This window comes from Cupressus sempervirens, chromosome 2 (assembly GCF_028749045.1).
Source record: "Cupressus sempervirens isolate cs-2001-9-10 chromosome 2, ASM2874904v1, whole genome shotgun sequence".
Classification (NCBI taxonomy): Eukaryota; Viridiplantae; Streptophyta; class Pinopsida; order Cupressales; family Cupressaceae; genus Cupressus; species Cupressus sempervirens.
In genome coordinates, this window is record NC_143119.1 from 4,221,217 (window position 1) to 4,242,280 (window position 21,064).

The 21,064-nt window shown below is 41.3% G+C and overlaps 1 protein-coding gene across 2 annotated transcripts in view; it reads left to right on the forward strand.

The window, feature by feature from the left end:
* The window catches only part of LOC149570800 (plant/protein), a 162,085-nt gene that overhangs the window by 65,412 nt on the left and 75,609 nt on the right, over positions 1–21,064 (forward strand). The gene's annotated exons all lie outside the window — the stretch shown is intronic.

Below are 21,064 nucleotides of genomic sequence, written 5' to 3' on the forward strand. Positions count from 1 at the left end.
AATAATTAGATAATATTGGAGATAGCCTCATCACTAGCGTGCTGGTAAGCCTTTGAGAGCATTGGACTTGAACGATGTCACAACCCAGGTCATGAAATAAAAACAAAATTTCTATTGTTTGAAGATATATATCTTTTTCAATGTGTTTTACTCTCCTATCTGATAACACAAATACTTGAAATAATGAATAGAATCAATAGTGCATATCAGACAAAGGAGTAGAAGTATATCTTTATTCACACATGAAGTTATTTCAGTTGACAGAGATGGTCAGTCAAGCTGATCCAACTAGATCTTGCTGCTTTTCTTGATGATACAAAATATATTTAAAGGATCCAATGGTTGCCAAGTAGAGCACAACTGTCAACTAAATAACAACTCTTATAACTACCCAAAGCTGACAAGCAATCAATACACAGATAAACCATATTATCAAAATATAATAATAGGGTACTGTATATTACTGCAGTTGTCATTGTTTATTTTATGATGTCATTAAAATTTTACTAAGGCATGCCAAAACAAATATATATATATATATATATATATATATATATATATATATATATATTCAAAACTTCATGTACTTATTATATCCTCCATATTGTTAAATGGTCAGCATGATTACCTTTGTTCTCTATGTCACACACATTTTAGGGTGCACAAGGTCACTTGGAATCAAGCATTGAACTAAGAATTGCAGCAAAATAGTAGATATCTCAACTCAACATGACATAAAGACACTCATCATACAATAATGAAAGTTGCTATCAATGGGGTTTCCATAACAAATGATGTATTACAAATATTCAATAGCATTGAATAAAACCACTTTTTAATCATAACTAAATTCTTCATTACAGCATGCAGTGCCATTTAAGAATGTTCAAACTGTAGAACAAATGCTAGATAAGCAATACTCCATGCACACAAGATGCAGATTCCACACACAATGAAGACTCTGTATATTGACACTGAAGACAAAATACCAGCTACCATGTTCACCATTGTTGACGTGATCAATTGATTTGCTTAACTAAGGAGAAACTATTGTGGAGGCTCTTTTCTGCCAACCACATAGCCATCATGACTTTGGCACCACGCAAATTAGGCATTACTACCCTAGCCTTCATTGGTGGGTCATACAAAAGAACTACGCAAGGAGAAATAGAGGCAATCAATGGAGGAAACTTCCAATTCTAACATATATGTTATCAAGACACAATACCTTGGCCAAGGATCTCAATTGTGGTACAAATGTGCTTGGCCAAAGAAAGGGATCAAAATCGTACAGCAATGGACTGCTTAACCCAAGATTGGACATCTCAAGTGGTTCTTATCCAACTCATTTGGACTCCTTTAATTTATCAACCAGGGACGTAAACTTGAAATTGTGTTCGCAAAATATGTGCTTCAAACTAATCTCAACTTAAGAACTACTCTACGGAAATTCAAGTGCTTAAACTACAGGAAATTTATGCCGAAGCTGAGAACCAAATCTATTTTTAATAAAGCATGAAAATACAGCTGAGAATTACTTCAACTGCCTATGCTGCAGGAACAGTCTACTATTTCTGTTATTAGTGGCTGCAGGAACAACAGAGTCTACTTGGATTCTACGAACTAAATAAAAATCCTATGCTAACTAATTAGTGCACTGCCTGTGTGGGCCCCCACAGAGAAGTGAAGTATAATAACTCAGAGATGGAAACCTGAAATAATCTTTTTATTCATAACAACAAACGTACATATTGATGAACAGCAGGATTATGTTCAGTACTTAAAAACTTAGCAACTTCTTCTTTCTATTGAAAAATGACTGACTAAAACCTAGCACCATTGGAATTCAGACTTCCAGTTATTTAAAACACAGACTAGGAACATAATTCCTAAATTCAAGACTCATCAACTACCGAAACAAATGACGGCATTGATTATTACATGCACATTAGTTTTGGCGCCAAATAGAACAGTAATTTAGGAGCTCATGACCCCTTAATTTCCTCTGCTCAAGGCTGGTCTATTAATGTGAGCAACTGCTTTGACTCTTGCTTGGTTGACTTGGCTTTGTGTTTATAGCTGCAAAATGTTAGCGCTTCCAAAACAATTACATCAAAACTTATTCAAAACATGTTATCTAAATTAGTTGACCCTATGTCACATTGCTGAAGGAGAACTACCCAACCTAGCTAAGGAAGAAAAAGCATCATTCTCACTATTTTGTAGTTAAATGACATATCTTTTCACAACTTATTCATTTTAATCTTGAAAAGTAATTATACACACATCTGTCTGAAATCAGCATAAACATTGTGTTCTTGAACATCAAAGTCTTTTAGAGAGTTTGCAAATTAAACTGAAAATGAAATGACAAAATAGACCATATTCTGGTCTCATCATTCCCCCCAACTAAAACTTTTACTTGTCCTCAAGAAAACATGAAATTTTTTACCCTCGCAGCCATCCTGAAGTCTGAGGCAACACTTTGTCCTTTACCCCCTGTAGCAGTGTTCTAATAAAAACCTTTACTCTCCCTGCACCTTTCCCATCTGCAGAGCTCTTTTCTCATATCAAATTTCTCTAAATCTTGCTGATTAGCAAGCAATGGGGACAACAACAGCGGAGGCTGAAAAGTTAAAGGAATCCAATCATTTTTCCTTTCTTCCCCTAGCTTGATCTACCAGGGTGCCCACCGAGTGGCCATGATAAAATTCAACGGAGAATGAGGTTCCCTCTTCTGCAGGTCTTCACTCAACCCTATCCAACGCCATTGATTCACCTGCTTTGCTATAGGAAGATCTGTTTTTGCCATAGCTTTATATTCCTGATAGACTGTTTCCCTTAAAGGAGGAATAATCCGAATTTCGGGTTTTGAATAAGCAATTTTCAACAATTCATAGTACAGAGTTTTGGCATCCTTGGCTTCAGGCCTGAGAAAAGGTGGCATCTCATACTCTAATTCCCTGTATTGATGGGCTTGGTTTTCCCTACTAATTTCATTTTGAATCCAAGACATCAATGCCTTGTAATGACCCTCCTCAAATCTGCTCTCAAAAATGCTGATGAAAGCTCAAGAAATTTCATCAAACAATTCACATGCAAGGGACATATGACTGATATAGTATTTCAGCTGGCTTTAAATGACTCTTTCTTCAATTTGCATCAATGAAAATCTTGTGCTAGAAGACTCCAAATGGACTACACAATGACCTAACATGAGTGTGTTACTAATTTTGACAATATTCAGTGCATATATATGATCTAAGTATTAAAAATGAACACCTACAGCCAACTGGCATTTTTATAACTAGCTGATAAATAATGATATTAAATTGCTTAAATGACACCAACAACTATTATCTTCTTAATTGCAAGGAAATTTCTAATACAATGCTCATGAAATATGGCCAAGACTTTTGGCATTTACATGGATTACAAAATGATAATGCTGGTATAATGCACACTTACAGCTGAAACTTATAACACCTAAAAAAGCAATACTAACAAGGGAACCTGGTTGTAGATGGCTGTAATAATTTCCTTCAATGCTGCCCCTTCTACTTGCTTTTCCGATTTGCTTTTTTGAACTGCTTTTTTGGATCTGCTTTTTGAACTGCTTTTACAGATTGTTTTTTCTGCCTGCTTTTTCGGTTTTGCTTTTTCGGATTGCTTTTTCGTATCTGCTTTTTCGGACTGCTACCGTGTTGAATCTCAAGACCATATCTTTCAATGGCTTCAAGATTTCCAGCTTGAAGGGATTTCGTCCTTCAAACTATTGAGACATAATCTCCAGAAAATTTTTCAATTTCTTTGATATTTCCAAGCATGCATAAAAGAAACTCTTCCATTTCTTTTATAGTGTTCTCACAAGAGCTCCATCTTTCATTTTCTCAATGTGGGATAAAACATAACTCCCTTTATGTAACTTATGTCTCTAATGTGTTATAAAATAAAGGGGACTTTTAATTTAAATATTTCCCACAAACTATAGTCTATGCATTAATAAAGTTAAATATTTAAATTTAACTTTATAAAATAGCTTTATCAATGCATAACAAATCTTATCAATGATAAAAAAGTCTTCTTGTCGATTTTAAACAATTACCATCGACATACCATTGCCATTGGATGTCCGCCCACGCCCAAGATGACTTATTATAAATAATAAGTATGCCCAAAGTTGCCTCAAAACCCCTCAGAAAGACCTGCAACTAAAACTATTTAGGCCAAATGGCCTCTAAGCCCCTTTAATGTCCTGGTTAGCCTATGAGACCGTGGGGAAATAGGCTAACGACAACATCATGCTATGAATGCTAAAAAGGGGACATTACAGTCCGCCCTTCCCAAAATTGCTTGTCCTCAAGCAATTTCAACTCTGGATGCTGTAATAGCTGTTCATTTTCCCAAGTAGCATCCTCCACTGGTAGATTCCTCCACTTGACCAAGTACTCCTTGATGATCTGCCTGGGAAGCACCCTCTCCCTGGTGTCAAGTATAGCCTCAGGAACCAAGATAAGCTTTCCCTCATCATCAAGAGGTGGCAATACTACTGAAGGCACCATGTTGTGGCCCAATGCCTTCTTAAGGCGTGACACATGGAACACATTATGTACTTTACTCTTTGCAGGCAACTCCAACTCATAAGCTACTTCGCCTACTTGCTTGATTACTTTGAACGGTCCATAGTAGTGTGGTTTCAATTTCTCTGCTCCACTCTTCTTGAGACAGGACTGTCTATATGGTTGTAACATGAGGTACACTATGTCTCCTACCTCGAAAGACCTCTCAACCCTGTGCTGATCAGCGTATTGCTTCTGCTGATTTTTTGCCTTTTGCAAATTTTTCTTCAAGGATCGCATAATGTCCTGACACTCTTGCAAAATATCCTTGGCCTTAGGCACCCTACTGTCCCCAAATAACAAATCCAGAAAATTAGGAGCATCATACCCGTACAGTGCCATGAAAGGGGACATTTGAATAGACATATAGAAAGAGGTATTATAACAATACTCCCCTAGATGTGGCCACTTCACCCAAACCCTCTGCTGCCCTGCAATGTAGTTTCGGAGATATCCCTCAACCCACTTGTTCACTATCTCTGTTTGCCCATCGGTTTGGGGGTGGTAACTAGTACTCGGAGTGAGCTCTGTTCCACATAACTTGAACAACTCCTACCAAAAGTGGCTTATAAATCTGCTGTCTCTGTCACTGACTATGCTTCATGGTATCCCATGTAGTCAGAATACCTCTCGAAAAAATAGTTCTGCTATTTATGCTGCTAAATATGTAGACGAAATTTCAAAGAAATGTGCAAATTTCGTCAATCTGTCTACCACAACAAAAATACAATCCCGACCCTGTGCCTTGGGGAGGCCTCTGATGAAATCCATGGAAATGCTATCCCACTTCTTCTCTGGTATGGGTAGGGGCTGTAGTAAACCACCTGGAAAGGAATGTTTTTGTTTGTTCTGCTGACATACTTGGCACTCCCTAACAAACTGAAGCACCTCTGTTTTGAGTGCTTTCCAAGTGAAGCGCTCTCTCACCTGCCGATATGTCTTAAAGAATCCAGGATGTCCTGCCAATGGTGAATCATGAAATGCCCTCGAAATCTTCTGCTTCATAGCAGACCCAGGTACTAAATAAATCCTTTCCTTGTAGATGATCAGATCATTTACAACAGAGTATCGACTATCCTGAATAGTTCCTTCAATAACACTAGATGCCCAACTATCCTTGGCATACTCTGCCAAGATCAACTCTCTCCAATCATCCATGACTATCCCAACAGCAAGCAAATGAGACCTTCTGGATAAAGCATCTGCAACAATATTTTTCTTCCCTTTGACATAGACTATGTCAAAATCATAAGCCTGTAACTTACTCACCCATTTCTGTTGCCTGTCATTAAGATCCTTCTGTTCAAGGAAATGTTTCAAGCTGCTATGATCTGTTTTTACTGTGAATCGGCTCCCTGCTAAGTATTGCCTGAGCTTAGCTAGCGCGTGCATGATTGCTAGCATTTCTTTGTCATAGATGCTATAAGTTCTCTCAACACCTCGTAATTTCTTGCTCTCATATGCGATGGGATGTTTGTCTTGCATGAGGACAGCTCCTACGCCCTCTCCTGAGGCATTACACTATAGCTCAAAAGGCCTGGTGAAATCTGGAATGGCTAAAACAGGACATGTACTCATTAGCTCCTTGAACCTGTCAAAACAATCCTGAGCCCTCTCTGACCACTTGAAACTGTCTCTCCGTGTCAAATCTGTAAGTGGTGCTACTATCTGTGAAAATCCCTTCACAAATCTACGATAAAACCCACAAAGCCCAAGAAATCCCTTGAGTTGTGAAGTGTTCCTCGGCGATGGCCAATCCAGAATGGCCCTAATCTTGTCTGGGTCAACCCGAACACTTCCTGCACTAATAATATGCCCTAGATAGAGCAACTTTGTCATCCCGAACTCGCATTTACTCATCTTGGCATATAATGACTCCCTCTCTAGAATGCTGAGCACTGCATCAATATGCTTCAAATGTTCTTCCCAAGTACGGCTGTATATCAGTATATCATCAAAAAAGATCAACACAAACTTCCTCAACTGATCTTTGAATACTTTATTCATATAGGACTGGAAAGTGGCGGGGGCATTAGTCAACCCAAAGGGCATGACTAATAACTCAAAATGTCCGTAGTGGCATCTAAAAGCTGTCTTCTCCACATCCACCTCTCTAACCTATATCTGGTGGTAGCTGGATCTCAAATCAATCTTAGAGAAGTAGAGCATGCACCGTGCAATTCATAAATAAGCTCATCGATGCGTGGAATAGGTTATCGGTTTTTTATTGTCTTCTTGTTTAGCTCCCTATAATCAATGCACATCCTCATTGTACCATCCTTCTTCTTCACCAATACTACTGAAGAAGCGAAAGGACTCTTGCTTGGCCGTATGTGCCCCATGTCAATCAACTCCTTGATTGCCTTTTCTATTTCATCCTTATATCTCTTTGGATGGCGGTAGGGTGTGATGATGACTGGCTTAGCCCCTTCCTCTAACTCAATAACATGCTCGATTCCCCTATCCGGGGGTCTCCCCGGAGGTATCTCACCAAACACCTTAGTATGTTTGGTTATTATTTTTTGTACATCAGGTGGATACTCCTATTTATGCTGCTCTGTCACCTCAAGCATTACTCTGAACTCTGCTGTCCACTGCACCTGGTCGTGTCTGAAGAAACTCTGCATCCGCTTGAGTGACACCACCCGAAGTCTCCCATCTGACAGACCTCTGAGCACTATCTTCTTACCATTTGCCTCAAACCTCATTTCCATTTTCTGGAGGTTAAATGTAAACTCTTCCAGAGATTTCATCCAATTCATCCCAAGCACCATATCCTGATCACCAATGTTGACAACAAAGAAATCTTCCACCATGTCATAATCTCCCAAACGAAGCTGCAAGTTTGTGATTTTCTTGGTACAGTCGATTTTGAAGCCGTCGGCAACCATCACCTTAAATCCCTTATGCTCTTCTGTATGTAGCCCTCTGTGTGACACGAACTTTTCATCAATGAAGTTATGTGTTGCCCCTGTATCAATGAGGGCCACAAATCTTGGTCCATCCAAAGTTCCCCTAACTCTGAAAGTGATAGCCTCCTGTATACTGGACAACTGAGCTATCGTGCTATCACTATGTGCTTCCTCATGTGAAGAATTATCATCTCCATCTGATTTTGATGATTACTCTAAATCTCCATCCACTAACTCTTCGGCTGAAAAGTACTCCATCTGCTTAGCTTTTGCTTTCAATGGACACTTATGTGACAAATCCCAAGGCTCCTTGCAATGAAAACAAAGCTTCTTCTTCCTAAGATCATTAAGTGTCTCATTGTCCAACCTCTTGCTTTCCTCCTTAGGTGGCTGAGCCTTTCTATGAAAAGGTTTACTGTCCTTTCTTTCCTCGAAGGGAAACTCTTTGCCTGGAATTTATTTTTAGAAGCTAAAGAGGAATCCATGTCACGAGCTTTCTTAATGGCTTCCTGCAAAGTGGGAGGGTTGAGAGCTTTAATCCACCCTCTCAACGGATCAGCTAACCCATCCATAAATAGAACCAGTATTCTCCGTGTTTACCGCATAGGGTAAGAAGTTCAACACATGTATAACACGATTCAATTCAGAACAGATACTTTATTCATGTATGCATTTGCAGATTACAATCCGATTACAATGACTACAATGATTCATTGATCCTTCCAAAGTCCATCTCGGATGTGTACATATACCTTCCCGAAGGGGTGACTCAAGCGTCACATGCCTGTTCGGATACTATTCTACCCGTCGGCTACATTATACATTTTATCGACAACATCATCCCCCCCAAAAAGAAAGGTCGTCTCTAGACGACAATACAACAAAATTCCTTAACAAAATTTTACTAACAAAATGCATCAATGCATAAGTACTAGACAGAGGGATGCGTCCCTGGCGTAGTGGCCGTCCATGTCCGCAACTCGTTCACCTCTGCCCTTAGCTTGTAGACCTGTTCTTTCCTGATCTTCAGCTTTGCTTCTGCTTCCAACTGGAGCTCTAAGGCTGACTGCATCATCTCTCCGACCTCTCCCAATTCCTTGTCCTTCTCTGCTGCCATCTTCTGTTTTTCTATCCTCAGTTGTTCATTTGCTGCTAACAGGGCTGTCCTTTCGGATTGCCAGGCTGCCCGCTCTGACTCCCAGGCTGCCCTCTCCGAAGCAAACCTGGCAGTTGACTCCTCCCGGGCTCCCTCAGCTGCTAGCTGGTCCGCCTGACTCCTTCGAAGGGTGTAATATATCTCCCTGTGTAACCTCACGATCTCCTGAATCAGTACCTCAAACTGGCCCTCCCTCTCGGGTTCCCTCGTCAAGGACCAATCCTGTCGCATCTTTGTGGTTTCCATATCGGGCAATCCCCTCTCCTCAAAACAAACCGTAAAGGCAGCTGGACATCCCGTCCGTATGAAGGATATGACTCTCTCTAGCTCCTTCCCTACTGACTCCAATGTCTGCGTCTTTGCTGAAGCCAAAACCTCACGAGCTCGAGATGCTAGAGCTGCGGCATCATCAAGAAAAATTGCCTTTGCCAAAACTGTCTTCTGCGCTAGTGGGTGTTCCTGCTGTATACCCATAGCCTTCTCCACTGCATCTGCCATATGCTCAACAACGCTATGCGGCGCTTCTTCACTCCGTGTCTGCGCGAACTCCTTCTCTGACACTGCTTCCCTCGTGGGTGTCGGCAAGTATGTCACTCGAGGTGGTAGAGTTAGGTGGAACTTCGTACTCAGAAAAGCACTCACCCTCTGGGTTCTGTCCTCTCTCTTGCTGTCCTGCTCAGGTGATGTCATCAGTGCCGTGTCTACTGCGACCACCGCATCAAATTCTACTACCTCCAGTCGGGCACTTGGTGCCCCCAACTCCTTGCCTGCAAGTGCCTCCGACACCCCTGTCTTCGTGTCTATCTCCACCTCCATATTTGATACCAAAGTTTCTCCTGTATCTAGTAGAGTCCCACGAGTCGGCTCCATCAGGGCTTCCGGAGCTACTGTCTCCGTCGGTGCTGGATGTGACTTTGCTACAGCTCGTCTCTACGGTGGGCTGTGTTGTAACTGAGTCTGGCGCCATCACCACTGGCTATCTGAACTGTCCAAACCCTAGGATACCATGTGTACCCACTGGAACCAAGTGTGTCGTAGTTGAAAGCACCGGTCGTGGAAATCTCAAGGGCGTAGCCGTGATTACTCCTACCTCTTCGTCATCTTCCTCTTCCCCCTCAGACTCGTTCTCCTCTGAAGATGTCTCCTCTCGGCCACTATTTGTGTCGCCACCATCCAGCCTTGATCGCTTCTGCCCTATTTTTTTGGTGCCGAAAGTATCCAAGTGCTTCCACTGCATTATAGGTGGTTCACCAGGCGCGAGTGGTCCCGGTTTTGCCTCCAGTGCGTCATTCAGGATCATCCGCGTCGTCGCATCCAAAAATAGACCAATAGCATAAGGTGGCATATAGAACGTTTTGTGCTGTAGCGTCATAAACTCTGACATCTGCTCTGCCAATAGTGCTGCCCAATCATAAACTCTGCCGTGTAGGATTCTGTTCATCATGCTTACGTGTGGAAATGAGAAATCTGAAGCACGACTCGAACCTGTGAGACGGCTTTTAACTATGTCCATCAAACAACGCCAATGCCCCTCCTGGATATTAGATTTCTTTAGTCCTCTGCCTTTGGACGTGACTGAGAGAGCCTCTTGTTCTACCTGCGACAGGTCTCCGCACACAAGTTGTATCAATTTCATCTTCACTTCACGGCTTAACTTCTTCGGCTTGCTTTCTATTTTTCTCCCACCCTGAGCATGATCAGGTATGCCAAATACTCGTGTAAAATCTGTCGGTCTGAATGATACTGTTAACTTGCAACCAAGATATTCAAATGTACTGCTTTTGGAGAACTTGTCATATGTTTCAATCATTATGTGCAAAAACCCCTTGTAGTCTCTGATGCAAAATATTAGCATTTGCACTACCCATTCTACTTGTGCTTTCCGGATACTAGCCTTCACCTGGTGGTTGTTCGGAGTCTCCTGCCACCATTTCCAGCACTCTGCACTATTTAACCCCTCGAATGTGATATTCTGAACTGTAGGAAATTCTCCTTGCTGCTTGGTCTGCTTTGCTTTCTTACTTGCGCCTGCACTAGTGGTTCCTGTATACATCCCTCCTACTACACGAATTCCAGACAGTAGTGTCTTCGTGTTCTTGTTCATGTCTTCGTCCAGTTTCCTCTTCCAAGCCCTTTTCCCAGTTGAATGCATGATTGTCACCTTTTTGTCGTTTTGTGAATAAATGTCACACTATTACAGCAGTTACTTTCCACAATTTTTCTGGCTTCTGTACTGTACGGCTTCTTGGAAAAGGATAGCTTACTCCTTTTAATGGTATGACTGTTTACAAATTTGCAGTGTCTTACATACTCCGTACGGACATCTCCTTGTGCTGCCCAGACTGTACGGTCTTGTATATTCTTTTTATCTGCCGTACGGTTACTTGCTTCTGTACGGCCGTACGGTGTAGATATTCCCTGTTTGAATGGCTTCTAATTGCGCTTTTGCTCCTTGGCGTCCTAATTCCAGCAAATTTTCTTGGAACGATACAGATCTGCAATCTCCTCCTTAATGCCGTATGGTACTTTGAATGCCTTATACTATGTATTATTTGGAACTATCTCGGTCAATTGCTCTCCCACCGTACGGTATCCGTACAAAGTTTCGTCATTGCCTAGGGGCCGTACGGTATTCTCTGTTTCCCTTCATATAATGAGGCCGTATGGCTATCAATTTTCTGTAACTATGTTTCGGTTTGCTTGGGGCCGTACGGTGTCCTTTTTGCTTTTATCCTCACCGTACGGTCCTTTTCTTCATGCGTAGCAGGCCGTACGGCTTATTCCCTTCCACATCTGCCGTAGGGTGGTCAAAAAATCCTTCCCAATTCTTTCAAGGCCGTACGGAGTCCTAGCTTTTGAGAATATTCAACAGCCATACAATGTCTTATTTCTAAGCCGTACAGTCTTTGATTTATAATTGCTCATGATGTTCCCCAGGCCGTACGGTCATTAATTGTTCCCCCTGAGGCCATACAGTCATCCATCTTATTTGAAGGTATTCTTTGAATCGTTTTTTTTACTTATTACTATGGCTTTTCTTATTATTATTATTTTTATTTTCAACATAAGTCCTTGGGGGCCGTACGGTGAACAAAATTGCTCCACTTTTTTTTCAAGGCCGTATGGCCTTTTTCTTCAGGGTTATTCTTATGATTCACTTTATTATTTTTGCTTTTCTTCCATTTTCTCTATATAGTCCCGGGCCCCATTAGTTTGATAAAAAAATCACCTCTCAGTACATTTACTTTATGCTTCTTTTATCACTTCATACTTTTATAACTACAGTTTACCAACTATATTCGACTTTTAATTTTATACATATATACACTATTTACAAACAACTTTTCTTCATTCATCAATTGTTTGTCCGCGGAGGAGCCTTTCTTTCTCTATATATTTTCAACTTTGATCCATTTACGGCATCTGGTATTTCTTTTCCGTCCAGTGTCCATAATTTAATTGCTCCGTTATATCCAACTTCCCGTATCTTATACGGTCCAACCCATTTAACTTTGAATTTCCTAGGCCCTTTTTCAATTCGTCTATTATACTTCAGTACTAACTGACTGGGTTGAAAGTTATTCAGTTTTAGGTGTTTGTCATGCCACGCCTTCCTCCTTGTTTGCATGACTTCGATGGCCCACTGCACCTGTAACCGCCCCTCATCGAGTTTGTTCAGGTTATACAACCTCTCTCGTAAGCTCTCCATATCGCCTAGTTTATTCTCGATCGCTATCCTTAAACTTGGCACCATGAATTCTGTCGGCACTACTGCCTCCTGTCCGTACATTAGCTGAAACGGGGTATGTCCTGTAGTTACTTTATACGAAGTGCGGTACGCCCATAAAGCAGATGGTAACTTCTCTTCCCAGTCTTCTCCCTCAACTGCACAGGATTTATAAATCACTCCTACCAGAATCTTGTTCGTTGCTTTTGCCTGTCCGTTAGCTCTTGGGTAGTACGGGCTCGACAATGAATGGTAAATTTTGAAGTCAGTAGTGAGTACTCTAATCACATGGTTAACAAAATGTCTCCCACGATCACTCGTCGACTGGAGTGGGATCCCATACCTTGTAATAATTTGTTCATATAAGAATTTTGCTGTGCTGACTGCAGAATTGTCTGGTAACGCGCGTGCCTCCACCCATTTAGTTAAGTACTTCGTTGCTACCACGATGTATCGGCACCTTGTTTTGCTCACCTTCAGTGGTCCGATAAAATCCAGTCCCCACCTCTCAAACAGTTCCTGTGCATGCGAGGGATTCAAAGGCATAAAATCTCTCTTCAATGGTTTTCTAGCCCGTTGGCATGTATCACACTCAACGACCCATTCCCTGGTGTCGTTGTATACAGTTGGCCACCATAGTCCTGCCAAAAGTATCTTCCACGCAGTAGTATCCGGCCCCATTTGTCCTCCCGCTGGGCCTTCGTGTGCTTCCGTCAGTACTTTCAGAATTTGCTCCTCGAGGACACACCGTCTTAGAATATGATCTGGTCCCATTTTATATAGTAGGCCATTAATTAATTGAAATGTCTGGCTTCTTAGCACCAATTTTCGTCTTTCGTTTGGTGACATGTCACTTGGAAACTGCCCCATCGATAGATATTCTCCAATGCGTGTGTACCAGGCTAGTAGTACTGTAACCTGAAAAAGTTGCGCATCTGAAAAATCATCATTAACTCCTTCAGGTGGCTCCCCCGATTTTATTCTTGATAGGTGATCTGCACTCACATGACTCTTCCCTGGCCGTACCACGATCTTAAATGTGAACTCCTGTAATAATAACAACCATCGGCTTCTTCTTCCTTGAATAATCGGCTTATTGACCAAGTAGAGTAACGCCTGATGATCTACGTAGAACACAAATGGAGTAGCCAACAAGTAGTGTCTAAACTTTTGTATTGCATATACCATCCCCAACGCTTCTCGCTTCGTGGTACTGTAATTTCTCTCCGCCTTCGACAACAATCTGCTTGCAAAGTACACTGGATGGTCCAACCCGTGGTTGCCAGTCTGCGCCAGTGTTGCTCCGATGGCATAATTTGAAGCATCTACATGGACATGAAATTCTTTATCCCAATTCGGATAGGCCAAAATCGGAGCCGTAGCCAACCTTGTCTTTAATCCGTCAAAGGCTTCGTTCTGCTCAGCCTCCCATCTATAAGGTTCACCCTTGCAGGTGAGTTTGTCCAGTGGATAAGAAAATTTTGCATAGTTTTTAATAAATCTTCGATAATAATTGATGTGCCCCAAAAACAACTTTACTTCCGACACATCCGTCGAGGGTGGCATCTCTAAGATCACGTGGACCTTGTCTGGTTCTGTCTTCAGTCCTTCTTTACAAACTATATGCCCAAGCAGCTTCCCTTGCGGCACCATGAACCTGCACTTCTTCGGGTTCAATGCTAATCTTGCTCTCCTGCACCTCTCCATACATTCTCCTAATGCTGTTATATGTTTGTCTTTTGTGCTTAAAATTGACCAATCATCTAAAAATGCCTTAAAATTTCCAACAGACATCTTATCAAATATATGTAGAATAATCCTTTGGAAAGTCGCCAGAGCATTACATAATCCGAACGGCATCCTGTTATATGCATATACTCCCTCCTCGACAATGAATGTCGTTTTTAGTTTATCCTCCTCGGCGATGGATATCTGATTATACCCTGAGAATCCGTCCATGAATGAGTAAATTTCATGCCTCGCCACTTCCTCCGGAATGCTATTTGTAAATGGTATTGGAAACGGGTCTTTAATTGTTACGGCATTTAGACATCGAAAATCTACGCATATTCTTATCTGTGTCGTATCCTTTTTCAAGGATATCACAATCTGTGATACCCACTCACTTGTCTGTACTTTAAAGATGATACCGGCCTCCAACATCCTATCAATCTCTTTCGTGACCCGCCTTGCATAGTTTTTGTTCATTCGGTACGGTCTCTTTCATACTGGTACCGCGCCTTCGATTAATTGTATGCGATGGACACATAGTTCTGGTGGTACTCCTTTCAAGTCCTTATACGTCCAAGCAAAAACATTTTTATACTCCATGAATATTTTGAATGCTGCCACCTTCAATACTGGGTTCCAATCATCTCCTACAAGAATGTTCTTTGGATCTTCCTCGTCACCCAAGTTTATTATTTTCACTGTCGGCTCTTCATACTTTATCGGTTTATCTTTACTGAACGTATGGGCAGGTGTTTCATCCACTTGCACTTCTCCCTCCTTCAGTTCACTGTACTCCTTCGGAAACTCATGGCCTTCTTTTTCCTTCTTTGATACTCAAAATATTGCAGCTCGGAAAGACTTCATAATCTTCCATTTGCCAATGTAGCAATCTATTTACTGAATCTAGGTCGTCATCAGTTGACCCTCCTATTCTCAGCACCCCTTCATCATCTGGTTCCATCCTCTTTTTCCCTTCGTCATCACTCTCACCACTGCCTTTTGAGTCCGACGACGCGACTTCTTCTCCTACCATCTGTGTATGCAAATCGATTATAAATCTCCTACCTCCCTTCTCCATCGACAGAGTGTTCCTTTTCCAATCGTGCTTTACCTTAGCTTGCACCAGCCACCCCCATCCCAGGATGGCATCCTACCCTCTTCTTTTTAGTGGAATAACCACGAAAGCTAGTAAAAATGGTTGTGTCCCAATTGTTACTGGCTGCACCATTAGAGTGCCCAAGGGTTTTATCCCATGTTGATCTGCTGTAAGTAACTGAAAGGTGGGTGGCCATAGTGTTGGTTGTCCAAGTTTTCTCCAGATATCTTCCGGCATCACATTCACTCCCGATCCTCCGTCTACTATTGTATTTGTTAGCACCGTACCCAGAATGCCCATCTCCACCACTGCTAGATGTCTACCTGTCGTAAGTGCTAGTAACATCGGATCTGTTGTTGCTGCTGTGGCTGTTTCCTTACTATCCTTTGCTTCCTTTGTCACTCTCGGGGACGGTGTCATATTTATGATAGCCGTCCATAACTGTGGCATGGTGGAAAGAAGATCATTTAATTTAATTGGTACTTCCGTTTGCATTATCTATTTCACCATGTCTTGTTCCTCCAAGTTTCTTTTCGAGTTTTCAGCAGTGTCATTTACTTGTGACTTCTCCGCTCTCATTTGCTTCTCTATCTCTGTTCGGGCTTTTTGTAACCTCTCCTTCTCTTCTTCCGCATTCGGATATTTTACCTTCCTCGCCTGCTCCCGTGTGATTGCCAACACGTTCTTATTACTTGTTTCAATACTTAATAAATGTACCCTTTGCTTTGGACATTTTGAATCTTCATGGTCCCCTGGACCACACCATCTGCACAATAGCTGCGGTGTCTCCTTCATAGTACAATCGCTCGTGAAGTGACCCCAAAGATTACATGCCTGACACTGTATCATTGGTCTTCCACTTGCATCATATTGTATTCTACTCCGGCCTCCATTGTTATTGTTATTGTTTCCACCCCTTCCGCGTCTATTATTGTTTCGATATCCACCTGAAGTTGCATCATTGCTCGTGTTGTTGCTATTGTTCGACGCTTCCTGTGTTAGTAACACCTGTTGGTGTCCTTTTGTTTTCAAGTTAAACAGGCACTCTTTCAGGGAATGCCCCGCCACCTGGCAGATGTCACAAAATTGCTTCTTCGGGCATGAACCCTTCGTATGGCCGTCCTTGCAATCTGTACACCACAGTTCTCCTTTTATTGTATCTAGATTCTTTTTCAAATTTTTGAATTCTTTCATCATCCGCGACATGTCTTTTTGTAGCGCTTTCACCTTCTTGTTTGATTCCTCATCACTACTACTACTCTCCGAGGATGAATCATCTGAATCAGAGGACTTATGTTTCTTCTTCGTACTTGTTTTCTATTTGTTTTCTAAATCTATGGCACGAGTGTATGCATTGGTGTATGATGACGGTGGTACAATCTTCATTTTCTTTTTAAGAGCCGGCCGTAGCCCCTCCACGAACCACCGTTTTTTCAACCCATCCGCTGGTTGACTCTCCATCTTTTCGATCAATTCTTTCAGTCGCCTGGCATAGGTACGGACTGTCTCATTCTTTGCTTGTTTGGTGCTGTAGATTTCTGCTACTATTTCATTATCATCTCGTAGTAATCTGAATTCTGCTATAAATTCTTTTTTAACATTCTCCCATGTATTAAGTTTCTGAGGACTAGTCTCAGAAAACCAGTCTATCGCCACACCCCGTAGGGTCACTAGAAATTGTCTTACCCAATCATCCTCATCTGTCACACCATTTGCTATCCATATGGTTTCACACATTTTACAATGTCTGATAGGGTCTGCTGAACCATCACCGTGAAACTTGGGTAACTTTTCTTTAGGGCCAGCCATCGTTACTTGTCTTGGATTCTGAGGTACTTGTGTACCTGCGCTGTTCTGAGCTCCCGTGTTGTTCTGGATTCCTGCGCTGTTCTGTGTTCCAGCGCTATTCTGAACTCCCGCGCTGTTTTGTGTTCCCGCGCTGTTCTGGACAATAGTTTTGTTTCCAACAACTGCGTTGTCTGGTGAAAAGTCTTCAAGTGACATTCTATTCTCCCCTTGTATTCATTCGTCCGATGTATTGGGAACGAAGAGATCCCTCCACGCTCATGCTCCGTCGGCACTCCGAGCCGTGCGAGTTGCTTCCCTTTCGTTCGGACACTCTCCCCTCGACGTATACAGGTTAAGGAATTCTTCCCTTGTTTCCTCCACCAAGTTCAAGCATTGTCGAGTTTTTTCCAACAATTCCTCGACACTCCTCAGCCTACTAGGTGAGTGCACTCCCTCCCTCTGTGCCTCTTCACCCCTTCGGTGCTCCTCGGCAATCTGCTGAAGTCTCTGTCTTCGTTTTGCTTGCTATGTTAAAATTGAAATTTCTTTTGCTGTACTTAGTTCGTTCTTCTCTTTCACCTTATTCCGATCTTTGTTTGGCAAATTTGGCATTAATCTTCATATCATCTGTTCGTTCCAGGTACGTTTGGCAACGGCGCCAAATGTTTACCGCATAGGGTAAGAAGTTCAACACATGTATAACACGATTCAATTCAGAACAGATACTTTATTCATGTATGCATTTGCAGATTACAATTCGATTACAATGACTACAATGATCTATCGATCCTTCCAAAGTCCATCTCGGACGTGTACATGTACCTTTCCGAAGGGGTGACTCAAGCGTCACACGCCCGTTCGGATACTGTTCTACCTGTCGGCTACATTATAAATTTTACCGACAACACTCCGTTCAGATACATTTGTTACTAACACTGCAAGTTTCTGAAATTTTGAAATGTATGTTTCCAATGATCCCCATTGTTTAAGCTGAGCGAACTCCTAGAAATGGAGTTTTGGATCCTTCCTATCAAAACGTTCAATCAGTCTCTCCGTAAACTCCACATATGAGGTAATGTGTGCATGACCCATAGTGACCATACCATGATGCCACCACTCGTGTGCTAAGCCATCCAGATGAATTACTGCATACTTAATAGCTTCTTCCTCAGGCATAGGGTTCAATTGAAAGTATGTGTCAAGCTTTTGAACCCAAGCTCTTGCTGTAGACTTCCCCGAGCCATCATAATATGGTAACTGAAGTTTCCCTACTTTCTTCTGTAGCTCATAGCTCTAGTTCCTATGATGTCCATGTGGCATATGTTTCATCTGCACATCCATATACTCCCTAAAGGTAATTGCAGCAGTAAAATCTGGACCTCCGGCTTCCCAATCTCTCCTCAACTGGTCCTGTATATCAGTGATCTGGGGCTCTGGTACGGGCTACTCTGGAGCTCTAGGAGGAAATGTGGGAATCATGGGCCTCGAACTCACTGTCCTAGCTTGCTGGGGTGCATGACCGAAATTGTTCCCAACTTGTTCACCTCCATTATGTGTCCCATCTTGATTATTCCCATTTTGATTGTTACCATTCTGATTATTTCCTCCACCTATGTTAGCGTTCAACCCCATTTGACAAGCCATCATCTGCATCATAAGCTCCATTCTCTGATTTTGTTCCTGTGCCCTCTGTTCTGCTAATCGCTGTCCCTGTGCCAAGGTCTCTAATAACTGTAAGAATCTTTCCTCTCCAGGATCCCGAGCATTCCTGTCTCCCATATTGCCATCTTGATCAAAGAATTCCTCCTTTGTGTCTGTATGACTGGATTCTATGTCCACCTGCACGGATGAACTAGACTGTTTACTCTGCAGGTCTGAATTCCTATTTTGTCTTGCTCTGGTATTGCGGAAATTATAAGGCCCCTCTCGCATGCTCAAACATAAATGCTTTGATTTTAGTGTTTTGACATTTTGTCAAACATTTCCCCTCTATCCGGCTGTTCCAAATTCCCTATAAGACCTCCATAGGATTGCAGGACTTATAGCTCTGATACCACTGTAATGACCCTCTTCAAATTTGCTCTAAAAATGTTGATGAAAGCTCAAGGAATTTCATCAAACAATTCACATGCAAGGGACGTATGACTGATATAGTATTTCAGCTGGCTTTAAATGACTCTTTCTTCAATTTGCATCAATGAAAATCTTGTGCTAGAAGACTCCAAATGGACTACACAGTGACCTAACATGAGTGTGCTACTAAATTTGACAATATTCAGTGCATATATATGATCTAAGCATGAGAAATGAACACCTACAGCCAACTGGCATTTTTATAACTAGCTGATAAATAATGATATTAAATTGCTTAAATGACACCAACAACTATTATCTTCTTAATTGCAATGAAATTTCTAATACAATGCTCATGAAATATGGCCAAGACTATTGACATTTACATGGATTTCAAAATAATAATGCTGGTATAATGCACACTTACAGCTGAAACTTATAACACCTAAAAAAGCAATACTAACAAAGGAACTTGGTTGTAGATGGCTGTAATAATTCCCTTCAATGCTGCCCCTTCTGCTTGCTTTTCCAATTTGCTTTTTCGGATCTGCTTTTTGAACTGGTTTTATGGACTGCTTTTTCTGCCTGCTTTTTCGGTTCTGTTTTTTCGGATTGCTTTTTCGTATCTGTTTTTTCGGACTGCTATCGTGTTGAATCTCAAGACCATATCTTTCAATGGCTTCAAGATTTCTAGCTTGAAGGGATTTCGTCTTTCAAACTATTGAGACATAATCTCTAGAAAATTTTCCAATTTCTTTGATATTTCCAAGCATGCATAAAAGAAACTCTTCCATTTCTTTTATAGTGTTCTCACAAGAGCTCCATCCTTCGTTTTCTCAATGTGGGATAAAACATAACTCCCTTTATGTAATTTATGTCTCCAATGTGTTATAAAATAAATGGGACTCTTTTAATTTAAATATTTCTCACAAACTATAGTCTATGCATTAATAAAGTTAAATATTTAAATTTAACTTTATAAAATAGCTTTATCAATGCATAACAAATCTTATCAATGATAAACAAGTCTTCTTGTCGATTTTAAACAATTACCATCGACATACCGTTGCCATTGGATGTTCGCCCATGTCCAAGATGACTTACTATAAATAGTAAGTATGCCCAAAGTTGCCTCAAAACCCCTCAGAAAGACCTGCAACTGAAACTATTTAGGCCAAATGGCCTCTAAGCCCCTTTAATGTTTTGGTTAGCCTACGGGACCGTGGGGAAATAGGCTAACGACAACATCATGCTATGAATGCTAAAAAGAGGACATTACATGCCTTGAGTTGAATACCACCCACATAAGGTAGAGGGTTCCACTCTTTGTTATCAATGACTACTAAATTATGTAAAAAGAGTTCATAGAGCAAATTTCTGATGGCTACAGGAGCAGGTTGAAAAGCTTGGAAGAATTCATGAGGGGTATTTCAATGTAAACTTTTACCCTGCATTACACAAGTCATCTGGTAATTGACAAATAGTTCCTTCGAAAAGAGAGCATAAATAGGAGAAGGAGAGCGACAAGACATCAATTTAGGAATCATGGCAGTGACTTTTGTAAGTTTACCACTTAATTGATCAATCTCCTCATTCTTCTCAGTCAATTCTTGAGTTTGATTGAAGATGGTTTTTTCTAGGCTCTCTCTCTTTGTTTTCCATTCTTTCGTCTCCTGAATTAACTAGTTAGAGAACTATGAAATAATGTTTAACAATGAAATAGTGGAACCAAGACGGAAAGTAACATGTGCCTCAGGTGAAGGATCAATAGGATCATTTTGCTGGGCTGCGGATGCTAAAGTATCAAGTCCTTGAGAAAGAATCTGTTTAGCAACAATATTAACTACATCAAAATTTGTTCCAACATCTTCTTCATGAAATTTTTCTCTTTGAGGTGGAGGAGAATCTGAAACTCCAACAGATACATTGTCATCATTGTCTAAATCTATGGAAATGATAGGT